Source organism: Heterodontus francisci, chromosome 38 (genome assembly GCF_036365525.1).
Source record: "Heterodontus francisci isolate sHetFra1 chromosome 38, sHetFra1.hap1, whole genome shotgun sequence".
Classification (NCBI taxonomy): domain Eukaryota; kingdom Metazoa; phylum Chordata; class Chondrichthyes; order Heterodontiformes; family Heterodontidae; genus Heterodontus; species Heterodontus francisci.
Genome location: NC_090408.1, coordinates 26598505 through 26613107, shown reverse-complemented (window position 1 = coordinate 26613107; position 14603 = coordinate 26598505). Strand labels below are relative to the sequence as shown.

At 41.7% G+C, this 14603-nt stretch overlaps 1 protein-coding gene across 4 annotated transcripts in view; it reads left to right on the top strand.

Moving 5' to 3' along the window:
- The window catches only part of myo1ea (myosin IEa), a 132338-nt gene that overhangs the window by 12934 nt on the left and 104801 nt on the right, over positions 1 to 14603 (top strand). The window lies entirely within an intron of this gene.

The window sequence follows — 14603 nt, the reverse complement described above, 5'->3', positions numbered from 1 at the left end:
ATGGCCACAGCAGGATTGGTGAATGACAGCACTGCCTGCTGTCATACTGAGCCATTCAGGTAGGTCCCAGCTTTGATTGCTGCCCTGTGCTGATCTCGGCTAGGATGGCAATGGAGTGCTACAGGGTCCCTCAGTACTCACAAGTTGGAAGTGGGCATTGGAGATGTGGGAGGAAAAATTAGCTGTACAATGACCAGAAAGTGTAACTGTATGGATGTTGGGTGAAGACCTGGTTGGGCTGAACTCTGATGCCCTGCTGACACTCACTATTTTGTACACCAGCGATGTTGATACTTATAATGCTGTAGATAGTTTGAATGACTTCTAGACTGGTGGAAAGAAAACTGGGTGAGAGGGTGAGAAATAAGAGGCTTAAGTATATTATTGTAAGAATATTAACATAACATGCTAAGGCAGTGAATTCACTATTGCCTTAATTTCTAACAGATTTTTGGACCAAGCTGTCCAAACTCTTGGGTGGTGTTTAATTGCAAACTGCTTTAGCAGTATAACAGGATTGCTAGTTGGTATCCTGATCTTATTCTGAAGGTAACAATGATGCACAAGGTCATTAATCTGTTCCTTTTAACTGAAAGAAGGTGTTGGAGCTTTTACAGAAAACCCACCAGCAACATCTGGATAGGAACACATTGCAAACCAATGGTAGTTAGCAGTAAAAGTGCTAGTAAAATATCTATTCGTTGAAGTCTTGTGCCTTGTGCATGTTCATCGCTCTTGAGATATCGGGCTCTTCAATGTTAAAAATCAAAATTGAAACCAGGCAGTCATTTCCTGCTGGTCTTTCTATCCTCCCCAACAACAGGAGCCAGACAGATGCAAGCAGCTGACAATGTACAGAAAGTACCCTCTGCTATTAGCCTCTAATAGACATCAGACTGTGCCCATTTAGACTACTACTTCTCCACAGGCAGTACCTGAGCAGTGGCCTTAAAGGAACAAGGTGTGTTGTGGTGCACTTACATTACAGGTTTAGTATCTCACTAATACAATTTGTGAAGTGTAAATTGAGTGTCAAGTCCTGAACTGACTCTGAACTGAAGAAGAGTAAGACTCCCTCCTCTAGATGTTCTCACTTCCTTTTCAATCTGAAGCCAGATTCAACCTGCATTTATACAGTAACTGTACTGTGGATGCACAGAGACACAATTTCACTCCGATACTACATTTTATAGTGTGACTGTCCCTGTAAACACAGCTTGGTCTTAGCACCTAAACATCACAAACATTCCCCCAAAAGTCAGGCAATCCATGAGCAATGTGACAGGAGAACAGCTAGTATTGTTGCTTGCATTTCTGATTTTTTAAATAAAAAATGTTAAAAATTATAACTGTAAAGGCCCTTTTAAGATAGTATGGTGCATCTACTTTATTTTAAAAAAAGAAAAAGATCTAGAATGTAGCTCATTATCTTTGTACAAGGCCATAATTACTGCATTGCTTTCCAAATAATTATGTCTGCTCAGAAGAGACATGGGGAGGAAAATTTCAACTAAATGGCCTCAACTTTGCAAAGTTGGTAGTGTGCCATTGCCAAAGTTAATAATTCCTCCGCATGCCACCACTGCAAACCGCCCCCCCCCCCCAATATGGTCCCATTTACAGCAGTATAAGTAATTCATGGGGTAAATGTACAGATGTATGAAGGTATTCTGACATGGGAGACGGCTCTTGTGTTCTATATGTGTGACTGTTATGATCTTAATCACTAATTATTTCATCAGTGAAACTTTAATACTGCTTACTTATTATTACTGTTCTGCCAGCTTTGGCTTAGTGGGTAGCACTCATGTCTCTGAGTCAGAAGGTTCTGTGTTTGAGTCTCACTCCAGTGCCTTTAAGCATGAAATCTAGGCTAACACTCCAGTAGAGGGAATGCTGTACTGTTGGAGGTACCATCTTTGAGATGAGGCATTAACCCGAGGCCCCATCTGCCCTCTAAGGTGGATGTAAAAGATCCAGTGGCCTTATCCTGGCCAATGTTTAACGTGCAACTAACATCACTAAAACAAATTATCTGGTCATTATCACATTGTGCACAGCAAGGTCACAAAAGCAGCAACTAGTTGCCACATTTCCTACATTACAACAGTGTCTGCACTTGAGAGAGTTCTTCATTGGCTGTCAAGTGCTTTGGGACATCCTGAGTTTGTAAAAAGGCGCTATATAAATGCAAGTTTTTTTTCTTAAACTATTTGGTAATCTTTTAAGAAAAATCTGTACAGGCTTTGAATTCTTATTGCCATTAATCTGTCAGTTATGGTTAATGAGTTTTAGAAATGCATATATTCACCTTCTGGATAAACTTGATGTAATATAAATGAGAAAGAGAACTTTTGATTTTACTATGTCAGTCTTGGGAAATGGAACGTTTTCTGCATTTTGGGGATAGATGTTTTCAGATACAATGGTGTTGGATGCAGAGTAATGAGGGCGCTTTACTTCATCAATGTGACACATTTGTACTGTGCACACCAAGTATCATTTATACGTGTCAGCTTTGGCTCAGTGGTGGCACTATTGCTTCTTGAGCCAGAAAGTTGTGGGTTCAAGTCTGACTCCAGAAATTTGAGCACATAATATAGGGTGATATTTCAGTGTAGTTCTGAAGGAATGTTGCACTGTCAAAGGAGTCGTCTTTTGGACGAGACAATAAACCCAGTCTTCCCTCTCGGGTGGATGTAAAAGATCCTATGGCACTATTCGAAGCATAGCAGGAGTGTGCTCTCCAGTGTCCTGGTCAATATTTGCCCCTCCATCAACATCACTAAAACAAATTATCTGGTCATCTGGTATTTAAATTGGCAGTAAAGCACTTTTAAGACTTCCTGAGATTGTGAATGACCTTAAATAAATGCAAGTTCTTTTTCTGGATGCTTTGTGTGAGACTCTTAATTAATGCCAAATTCCATGTGATTATGGGCAGTGGGCTTGTACCCACTAGGATCTGACTGCCAAACCTCCACTGTACTTGAGAGATTTGGAACCCTTCTAGGCAGCGGACAATGTTCTTATCCTATCTATTGGCTTGTATTCAAGCCCAGGTCCCTGAGGTGAGGAGAGTACAGTGTTGTATTCTCCTACACTTTAGCATGAAAATTAGATTATAATCATTACTTTTGAGACTTGCAAGCTTTAATTAATTTTATGACATATTACAAAGTGCACACTTATGTCTGTGCTTAATCCCCACCATTCTGCACCAGACTGTTTTCTGGGGGGAAGGGTGGGGTGGGGGTGGGGGGGGGGGGTGCCTAAAATTGCTATTTGTGCTCCAGTAATCAGCTGCTCCCTGTAAATCATCAGTGAAATGTCTCTCTTCATGGCTATTATCTGCTTGATTTAGTAACTGTGCTTTGCAGAAATTATAGCAAATATAAAACAAATGTATTTTTGTGGCTGTATAGAAGATGCTACAATCACCAGCTGAAATACAGGAGAGACCATCCAAGAGAACCTGGCATTTATATGTCTGGAGCCTGGAGGAAAAAGTTCTAAACATAGAAAGCTAAGATCGATAGGAGAAATGTGAAGGAAGGTGAAGAGGTTCTTAGTAAAAGATATTAACATTTCAGTGTAGCATCGAGGGAGTAGTACATTGCCAGAGCATGCTGTCTTTTGGGTGAGATGTTAAACCATGGCCTTGTCTGCCTGTTGAAAGATACAAACAGTATATAAATGCAAATTTTTCCCTCCTTTCTTTCCTAGATAAAGCTGTAGGAAAGAAGATTAATGTATAAACCATTTAGCTGTGGTAACCTTGCAGGAAAGTGTTGATCATTGTCCTGCTAATCTATAAAAGAAAGAGAACTTTCATAGCTTCATGATAACCTAAATTGCTTCACAACCAATTAATTACTTGTGAAGCATAATCAGTCTACTAGAACAAATGCAGCAGCCAATTTGTGTACAGTAAAGTCCAGCAGATAGTAATAAAATAAAAATCCAGTTAATGGGCTGAATTTTACGCCGCCCCAGCGGGTCGGATGGTGGCGTGGGGGTGGATGGGGGCAACGTAAAGTTGAGCGGGAGGCTCCGGAAGGCCTTCCCGCCCCACTCCCGCCTCCGGCCAACTTTACGGCGGGTGGGGTGGGGTGGGGGGAAATGGCCCGCCCAGTCGATGTCAATCAAGGCCTTTAAGTGATCACTTAAGCTGCCAGCCTTTCTGTGCGCCGGGGGCGTGCCATGGCAGTCGGGCACAGGGTGCCGAATGAGGGCCGCCCCCACCTCACAATCCACTGCCGGGATCCAAGATGCACCCCCCAAACAGACATCCTTGCCTCGCCGGGGCATGCCCGATTCCCTTGGCGAGGCATCGACAACCTACCTTAGATCCCAGCTCCATGGCATCCTCGTCGGTCGGCTGGGCTGCAGTCCCAGCAGTGGCCATTGCTCCTGGTGACGCTGCTGGGACTAAGAGCTGCCGGCCCGCTGATTGGTTAGCAGTTCACTGAGGCGGGACCTCCTCCCTCAGGTGGGCGGAAGTCCTGCCTCGGGACAATTAAAGCCCGGGGACCCACAAAATGCGGGTTGGATCCCCAGGCTAGGCGGAAGCGGGTTCGCCACCGACTTTTACATTGGTGGCAAAGTCCCGTCCGCCTATGGTAAAATCCAGCCCAATGTGTCTTGATGGTGTTGGTTGAAGGATAAGTGCACTGGGAGAACTTCCCTGATTTGCTTTGAATACTGTTATGGGATCTTCAACATTTAGCTGAGCAAGCTTAATGTTTCATCTGACTGGAAACATACAAATGAAGTAGGCCCCTGGTTCAATTCCCGTCAGTGTTGAGTTAGATGATCTCAATCAGGAAAATAATATGTGTGGTAGAATTTGACTAAATGCCACTGGGTTAAGGAGGAAAAATTAAGCCCGGGTTCCTGCTCCTTATGGTTATCCAGTGATCTTCTGCACTATGAAATGTGCATGTGTGGATATTGAATGAGGACTGGATTAGACTCGACTGTGATTCCCCTTCACTTTTCCCTGCCATGGTCAAATAGGCTGCCAATACCCACCACCAAACCTCTCTCAAGAATAATGACCATTTGAACACGGACAGAAGGGCTGACTGTAATCATGGATTACGTACCCTTGCAAGGAGTCAACACCTTCAGGAAAGAAAGGAAAGGAGAAAATTGGTGAAAATAGCTAGGTATTCAGGGAAGTAACCAAAAACTGTAAAGTATTCCTCAAAGCAGAGATTTCCTAAGACACCACTGAACCCCTTAAGCCACATTGTTGACAGAAAACAGTGAAATTGTTTCTACTATTTTCATTTATGAAATATCTTTGTGTTGAGCTAAACGTTTTTTGCTTCAGTTGCCTTGTTATTTTAATAAAACGTATGAGATCATTGAGTTCTGGATGTTGGTGACTATGTAGAATGAGTAACTGTCTCTGGGAAATGCTGTAATTTCTGAATTTTTTTAACCAGTTGGAGTGGGAGGGATTTGGGGTAAACTTACATTATCAGCAATCCTCAGGGGCCTGCTGCACTTTATCCTTCATCTAACACTCTGGCTGTTCTGGCATGTCTATATTGCTTACTGTAGTGTATTCTTCATAAATCCATTTCTGAGTGGTTATTAATGCTGCCTTTGGGTCTGACTGAATGCATATTGTGCTAACTTGAATAACAAACATTGTAGATTTAGCACATTTAATGTTTTACAGATGGTCGCTGGGTAGCATTTAAGGGCAGCATCTTTTGACTTATTATTCCATACCATAGCTCATGGCACAAGGGACAATTGCTATACCTGGTTACACTTAACACTGACTAGAAATTGGTCTGTGTCGCTCAATGCTACACCGTGTGATATCTTTACCCACTAGATCATGCCTTTGTTCCATGACCTTCTGATCAGTTATTCTCTGTGGCCTTGTCCTATCAACACCTTCTCTTTTTTTTATCTCTTGCCCCATCCCCCGCTTTACTTGCTGAAAACCTTTTACATTTCTAATATTTGTCAGTTCTGAAGAAGGGTCACTGTCCTGAAACGTTAACTCTGCTTCTGTCTCCACAGATGCTGCCAGACCTGCTGAGTATTTCCAGCATTTCTTGTTTTTAGATCATTAAGGGAGCTGGCCGTGTATCTTTAAGAAGTGATGTGTTTTTTTTTAAAGTTCTTTAGACAGTATAAGAATTTAACCTGACTTGAGTTTCTTTCCCTTTAGTTGGCACTGATCAGTGTTTGAAAATCTTATTGATAACACTACTAATCATTTCCCTTGGGAATTTTATTATTGCATGTCATTAGTGCAAGAAAGTGTAATATAATTAGAGTGGAGTCACTGAAAAATCCTACCTTACATTTTGGTCACCTTGAGCAGGTGATCCCACCAACTGGGCCTTGCAGTAAATCATAACCAGTACAAAGCCGACTTTAAAAATGTATCTAATTGATCTACTGGGAACTAATTTAAACTTAATTTTTAAGCTTATTATTATTAGCAAAGAGTTATCTGTGCCATTGTATCTAACATTTGGATATTGAGTAGAGCTCTTTGCATATGTAGAAGTACACAAGCAACTGCAGCACTGCATGTACACACAGACGTGGAGCTCCATTTGTTTAATTAGAGAGCAATCTGAAGCTAGCAGCATTTTAAAAATCCTTTCATGGGTGTGCATGTCATTGGCCAGACCAGCATTTTTTGCCATTGAGTAGGTAGTGGTGCATCGCTGCCTTGAACCGCTGCAGTCCATGTGGTGTAGGTACACCAACAGTGCTGTTAGAAAGGGAGTTCCAGGATTTTGACCCAGTGACAGTGAAGGAACGGCGATGTAGTTCCAGGTCGGGATGGAGGGGAACTTGCTTGGAGAGGAACTTGCAGGTGGTGGTGTGCCCATGCGTCTACTGCCCTTGTCCTTCTAGGTGGTAGAGGTCGCGGGTTTGGAAGGTGCTATCAAAAGAAGCTTGGCGAGTTGCTGCAGTGCATCTTGTAGATAGTACACACTGCTGCCTCTGCGCACCAGTGATGGAGAGAGTGAATGTCTAAGGTGGTGGATGTGGTGCCTATCAAGTGGGCTGCTTTGTCCTGAATGGTATTGAGTTTCTTGAGTGTTGTTGGAGCTGCACTCATCAAGGCAAGTGGAGAGTATTCTATTACACTCCTGACTTATGCCTTGTAGATGGTGGACAGGCGTTGGGGAGTCAGGAGGTGAGTTACTTACTGCAGAATTCCCAGCTTCTGACAGCATTGATGTGGCTGGTCCAGTTAAATGTCTGGTCAATGGTAACCTCCAGGATATTGATGTAGGGGATTCAGCAATGATAATGCCATTGAACATCAAGGGGAGACTTGAGTCTGCCAGCTCTGCACCATTGCAAACAGGAAGCAGTACCTGCAGTGTAACAGCAGCAAAGAACAGTGATTGATGATGACTCTCTTGCTGTTAGAAAGGGAGTGGTGCTGCTGGGAGGAATTTCAAAAGGTTCTCCTGTATTATATTAAGCAGTCATCAATATTCTGTTGAATGCAACATATATAGTGATTTGGACAAGTTGGGTTAGTGGGCAAATGCATGGCAGATGTAGTTTCACGTGGATAAATGTGAGGTTATCCAGTTTGATTGTACAAACAGAAAGGCAGATTATTATCTGAATGGTGATCGATTGGGAAAGGGGGAGGTGCAACGAGACCTGGGTGTCCTTGTACACCAGTCGCTGAAAGCAAGCATTCAAGTGCAGCAAGCAGTTAGGAAGGCGAATGGTATGTTCGCCTTCATTGCAAGAGGATTTGAGTACAGGAGCAAGGATGTCTTACTGCAGTTATACAGGGCCTTGGTGAGACCATATCTGGAGTATTGTGTGCAGTTTTGGTCGTCTTATCTGAGGAAGGATGTTCTTGCCATGGAGGGAGTGCAAAGAAGATTTACTAGACTGATTCCTGGGATGGCAGGATTGACATATGAGGAGAGATTGGATCGACTAGGCGTATATTCACTAGAGTTTAGAAGAATGAGAGGGGATCTCATAGAAACCAATAAAATTCTAGCAGGGCTAGATACAGGGAGGATGTTCCCGACGGCTGGGGAGTCCCGAACCAGGGGTCACAGTCTCAGGATGCTGGGTATGCCATTTAGAACCGAGATGAGGAGAAATTTCTTCACTCAGAGGGTGCTGAACCTGTGGAATTCTCTATCGCAGAAGGCAGTGAAGGCCAACTCATTAAATATATTCAAGAAGGAGATAGATATATTTCTTAATGCCAAAGGGATCAAGGGGTATGGGGAGAAAGCGTGAACAGAGTATTGAACTAGACGATCAGCCATGATCTTTTTGAATAGCGGAGCAGGCCCGAAGGGCTGAATGGCCTACTCCTGCTCCAGTTTTCTTTGTTTTTTTGTGTTTCTTAACAGGCCTGGAGGACTCGCTCGAGGATTCAAAAGTCAACTAAAAGCTTTTGATTTGGATTATAGTTATGTAGTGCCACCTGAAAAGGGTGAGATGATCTGGATCCAAGTATAATGGGAAATGTGCAAGGTTAATGTGGAAATATAATGAGGTCTGTTGAACCCAAGACTTTGCAGGGGAAAGCTTTGAATAAGTACCATCAATCTAAATTATATATGGAGTTTTGCAAAGCATTTTTAAAACAAAATATGCAGCGACCTTAGAAAACGTCCAATTTTATTCTTTGTTATCCAGAAAATTATTAAAAATTTGCACCTATATGTATAACATCCATCATTAAAAATAATGTGCAAACCTATTTTGAAATACAGCCTTTTGCTGCATTTGTGTCCTTTGTCCTTCACAGGGCCATTTGCCCCATTCTTCCTTGCTGACTGTAGGAGGTTTTGACTTCAGAAACTGAACAAGAATTGCTGCCATAAACTTGAAAAGGCAAAGTTGCCATGTGTTATAGAAGATGAAGTGGAATCCTATTCAGTCTGCTTCATGGCTTTGCCTTTTTTGAACACACAGATATAAAATTGAAATATAATATAACAGATATAATATTTGAAATCTATATGCGGTAGAGTAAGGGTTAAGAAAGTGGTGAAGGAAACTTGTACCTAAACTTCATAACGTTTTTTTTCCCTTGGGAACGGAGTATAGTTCTGAGTGTTTAAAACAGCATGAATTTCGGCTTCCTGCATCGAGCAGTAGACTGCAGTAACCAACCAAATAAGAAACTGATTGCGTTGCTTTAAGTGAAAAAGTGCACTGAGAGGCTAGTCATATTCCTGTGAGGTGAAACATGCTGTCTTTCATTACAGGTCTGTATGTCCAGCATTGCAAGCACACTTGTGGCTGTACATCTGCTTCACAAGACCTTACAAGGAAGCACTTGTTAATTTTTATCGGTGAGCAGAGAAGTTCAAAGAGAGAGAACAGAACCACAATGTTTTGTCTAAGTTGTAGAATAGAATTGCTTATTTCCAGCAGTTAGGTACATCTAACACCACGTGTGACTGTTTATTCATGGGGCAGCTTGAAAATAAATTTTAAGAAATGTAATAACTCTTGTATGGGTCACTGCAAAAATAAAGAGAATCCATTTTTTTTAAAATTCTTTAAAAGTGCTGAGGAACATTTTCTTGTGTCTGTGCCTGAGGATGTTGACTCACCTCGATGCAGTAATTGGAGGACTGTTGGGTGCATAGGATCCCACTCCTTTAAGTCAACCAGACCAAATTTGCCCCCTTTTTGGCCCCTCACTGTGCCCAGCCAATCCAATATGCCTAGGCCCAGACAAAGGAAAATTTGTCCCCTTTAGTTTTAGTGTTTTTCACTTCCCCTTCACTTTATTAGATATTACAGTTTTTGTCATCTCTACTAACTCTTTCGCAAAAAGTTTTGCAAATAATGTTGGATCTAACTGTACTTCAAAACATACGTGTGTGGACAATAGGTGGGAACAGGACTGACATCAGCCCTGACCCTCCCTCCCAGTTCCATAATCTAAACCACCTACAACACTCTCTAAAAGCAGTCTGTATTTATGATGTTGGTTGGGGGATAAATATTGGCCAGGACACTGGAGATAACTCCCCTACTCTTCTTTGAAATAGTGCCATTGGATCTTTTACGGCCACCTGAGAGGGAAGATGTGGCCTCAGCTTAACGTCTCATCCAAAAGACAGCACCTCCAACAGTGCAGCACTCACTCACTACTACACTGGAATGTCAGACTTGTTTTTTGCGCTCAAGTGGAACTTGAACCCACAACCATGTGACTCAGCGGTGAGAATGCTACCAACTGGGCAATGGCTGACACCTGCAACATAAAGAGGATGTGTGAATATGCAACAAATGCTATCCCTCATTCTTAGATTCCCTTAGTGCCCAGCAAACTGAGTGCATCTAGTCAACTTTCTGAAATTGGATATAGACCTTGAGTTATTTCCAGTAATCCTGTGAAACTTGTGTTGCTTAACATTACTAGGTATGAAGCAGTCTTAATACTCCTGTTACGGTCAGGTGACGAGGGGGTCTCAGGCTCCCCTCTTGCCCATCCTCTTATTTGATTGCAACAGGGTTTATTCCTTTTTTTAAAACAGCGGATGTGCTTACCACCTTCGCGAGTGTTTTACCTTCAACATGGTTGGTTCTTTCACAATCGGACAGGTTTTCTTGAGTTTAAAGAAGAAAGGTGAGTTTATTATATTTAACGATCTAAACCTGATCTAAAAAAAAAGCTACACATTCACGCACACATTCACACGAGAATCACACACACAAATAGATTACAGTGTGAAAAGTAGATTTTGTGGTTGGATTAGAGTCCAGAATAAATAAAAATTAAATACACAGTCTGTGGGGTTGGATGATTCTGTGGTCTTCTGGCTGAAGTTGTATTCTTGAAGTCTTTGGCTGGTCAAGGTGAACTTTGTGGCTGGCCTGCTTGGCTTAGGGCTTTCTTGGAGGTAGATTTATAGGTGGCACTCTTCCCTTGGTCTCTGTCCGTAGCAGTCTGTAGGCTTGGAGGGTCCACAGTCGCAGACGGTTTTCAAACTTGTGGAGCTGGATTTTACCAGCCCCACACCCCCCCCCCCCCGACATCAGGGGTTGGGGTGGGGGTGCCCAGAAAATACCTCCGGGCCTCGATGCCAGGAAGGCCCCACCCCATATTACCGCGGTTCTATTCTCTCTCTTTGAACTTCTCTGCTCACCAATTAAAAATTAGAGCAAACCATTGTTCTGGGTCCATGCTCCTCCGACCTCTGTCTCCTGTTGGAGGCCTTGGAATATGAAAAGGTGTTTCTGATGCAAATTGCGGTGGCCATCTTGGCTGCTAGTTTTGGAAAAGTTAACTGCAGGATTTTTTCCATTTCAAGTTTAATGTAACTTTCCAACCAATTAATTAATATTCCTTATTTGCAATATTATTTTTCTTGACACTTCAAAAAAACATTTTCGATCAATGAATCAATGAACCACAAAAATGGCATACATTCAGTGAGTGGGGTTCTTGCAGTGACTACCTGAGAAACTTTTGTAGAAGCTAAGTTGTTATCAACAGCATGACTGAGTTTCATCTTCAAAGGTCAGGAATGAAGAAAGAGCAATATTTTAAACCTCTTACTATATCAGCAGCAGCAGCCATCTCTGGAATAAATTTTTGGTAACAAGGTTTACTGACTGAAGTACCAGGCAGTACAATAAAACATAGTGCTACAGATTTTTGGCAAATATTGTGGAAAAACAATGAATCTGGTGTTGAAAGAAACCTGCAGAGACACTGGCTTATGCTGACTGTAGACGAGCTGCTGATTTTAGACAGGACATGTCCTGTGGTGTGGCAGATGCATTGATAATGCAGTAACAGTAAATGCAGGCAGATTCAGGAAAGAGACGCTATTTGGGAATCTGCTTCCAGGCAAGATGTGAAAATCGTCTTGTTGATAATTGCACCAAAGAAGTCTATGTTGGTATAGAATAGGATTTTCTAAATCGTGCTTATGACAAGTTTCTTGGTTAAACTTATCAATAGGAGAAGATTCACAGATTTCAAGTTGCTTATTTTAGTCCATTTATAGCTCACCATGGTGCTGAATAGTATCCAAATCAGCAGCTCTCCGCTCCATGTGGTAAACAGGTAGATTTTAGGGAGGTTTTCTCACTGAGAAACAGTCAACAGCGTGGAGATGGCAAATGCAAGTGTTGGTTCATAACACACAGGAGTACTGACGTACTTTATTTTAGCAAATGATTCTCTTCCTGTCTCAGAAAATGACTCATTCTTTATGTCATTTTCAGTAGATCTGGGCTTGTGTCAATCCTGTAAATGTAATTGTTTCTATGGCAGCAGTGATGAAAGAATTAGTAATGGGCAATGGACCACAAGAAAAGCTTTAATAGGAAAGTTTGGAAATTGTTCTCCAAAAATTCAACTTGTTAAAATATCAAGTAACCTCAGCCCAGTAGTTTGAAGGGTGAGTCGCTTATACGGGTCTTGCTCATTGACCATTTATTCTTTAAATCACACAGATCCAGTTTTTGTTTTTAAGCATATATTTACTTTTTTAACCAGTATGTTAGATTTTAAATTTTAAAACATTGTTTTATTCTGTTGCAATTTGCCACAGATACCACGGGATTCTGTTACCCTGTTGCTATAGTATGATGCTGTCACCCGACTGATAAACGCATCATGAAAGACCTATCTTGGAACAGTGAGAAATAACAATCAAAGATTTAAATTGTGTTTTTTTTTTTAAACTCCATTTATATTCTAATATGACCATGTGGATCTTATTCATTTGTTCTGGCTGCTGCTGATAGTTTTGCAAAGATGTGCAATCTATTTCCTGACAGGAGAATTTTCTGACAATTGAAATTCTGCTTTGTTCCCCTGCAGTGAAATAGGGTCTCTTAATTGAGTTCCAGTGATACTAACTTAAATAATACAATATCCATCGTCTGTACAAGGGTGGACAAAAATGCTTGCTATTATTGCATATTTTTTCATGAAATGCGTGATTTGGGGTAAAATTCCTACACTCTGAAATAATGTACAGCAAATAAAACATCTATACTTTGCCTCAAATTCTAATTGTTTCATTTCTGCCACCATTGAAACTTTAGACTTCCAGATCAGATTTATTGGAATTTTTTAAACGTGGCTAAGTTTAAGCCAGCATTGGGATTTGTGGGATTTATAAGGCCATGTATGCCTTTATAACCTCCTCCAAGCTCCTTACAGCTTTGTAACACACTCCTGCCATCTCTTATTCTCCCCTCTATGCATATATGATGTTCTTGTCATGCAATGCTGTCACTCATCTGTTCCTGTCACATGATCTTGCCCCCCCTTTTCCAGTCACAAGATGGTTTTGCTCTTCTGTTCCTGTCACACACCAAGGATACAAACAGAAAAATGTACCACTGATATAACAGAAACGCAAAAAATCAGAGCTGTGAGCTTTTATGTACTAAAGATAAATTCAATGATCTTTTTTTCCAGTGGAGAAAGATCCTCAAAGCAGCTGCAACAACTTGTATTTATATAGCACCTTCAATGTAGTAAAACATCCCAAGGCGCTTCACGGGAGTGTTTGTTTATTTATTTAGAGATACAGCACTGAAACAGGCCCTTCGGCCCACCGATTCTATGCCGACCAACAACCACCGATTTATACTAACCCTACAGTAATCCCATGCTCCCTATCACCTACCTATACTAGGGGCAATTTACAACGGCCAATTTACCTATCACCTGCAAGTCTTTTTGGATGTGGGAGGAAACCGGAGCACCCGGAGAAAATCCACGCAGACACAGGGAGAACTTGCAAACTCCGCACAGTTTTTATCAAACAAAATTTGACACTGAGACACATTAGGGGATATTAAGACAGATGACCAAAAGCTTGGTCAAAGAGGGAGATTTTAAGAAGTGTCTTAAAGGAGGAGAGAGAAGTAGAGAAGCAGAGATTTAGGAAGGTAATTCGGGAGATTGGGACCTCGGCAGCTGAAGACACAGTGGAATGATTAAAACATGGGATGCTTAAGAGGCCAGAATTGGAGGAGTGCACAGCTCTCAGAGGGTTGTAGGGATTCGAGGAGATTCAAGAAGGGAAGGGGCGCGTCCATGGAGGGATTTGAAAACGGAGAATTTTAAAATTGAGGCATTGCTGAACTAGGAGCCAATGTAAGTCAGCAAAAGGAGCACACTTCAAAGAATGTTGTAACCCTATCTTTAACTGTCTTTACCTATGAAATGGAACTCCTCAATGGGAGCATGGTACTTGTATTCACTGTTCTGCAAAGTTCTCAATAGTGATGCAACGAATAATGTACTGGAACTAGCTATTGTTCTTGTGTTAGCACAAAAGCATTATAAACCGCCACATAATGTAGACACGTGCAGCTGAGTCAAAGTTGCCCTACCAGTAAAACCTGGATGCTGAATGTTGCTTTATCATGCATTTTTCATAGTTCCATTTTTAAAAGAAAAATTTCTCTTGGGGCTCCTTGATAGGATAGTGTTGATGGAAGCATACAACAGAACCGGATCTGTGAGTTAGCTGACCTTGGATAGTAAGAGGGACGACGAAAGGCTTCGATGCAAGGGCAATGTTCGACATGGTTCTCACTTATGATTGCTATTAGATAATCAGCCTTCTTTCTTG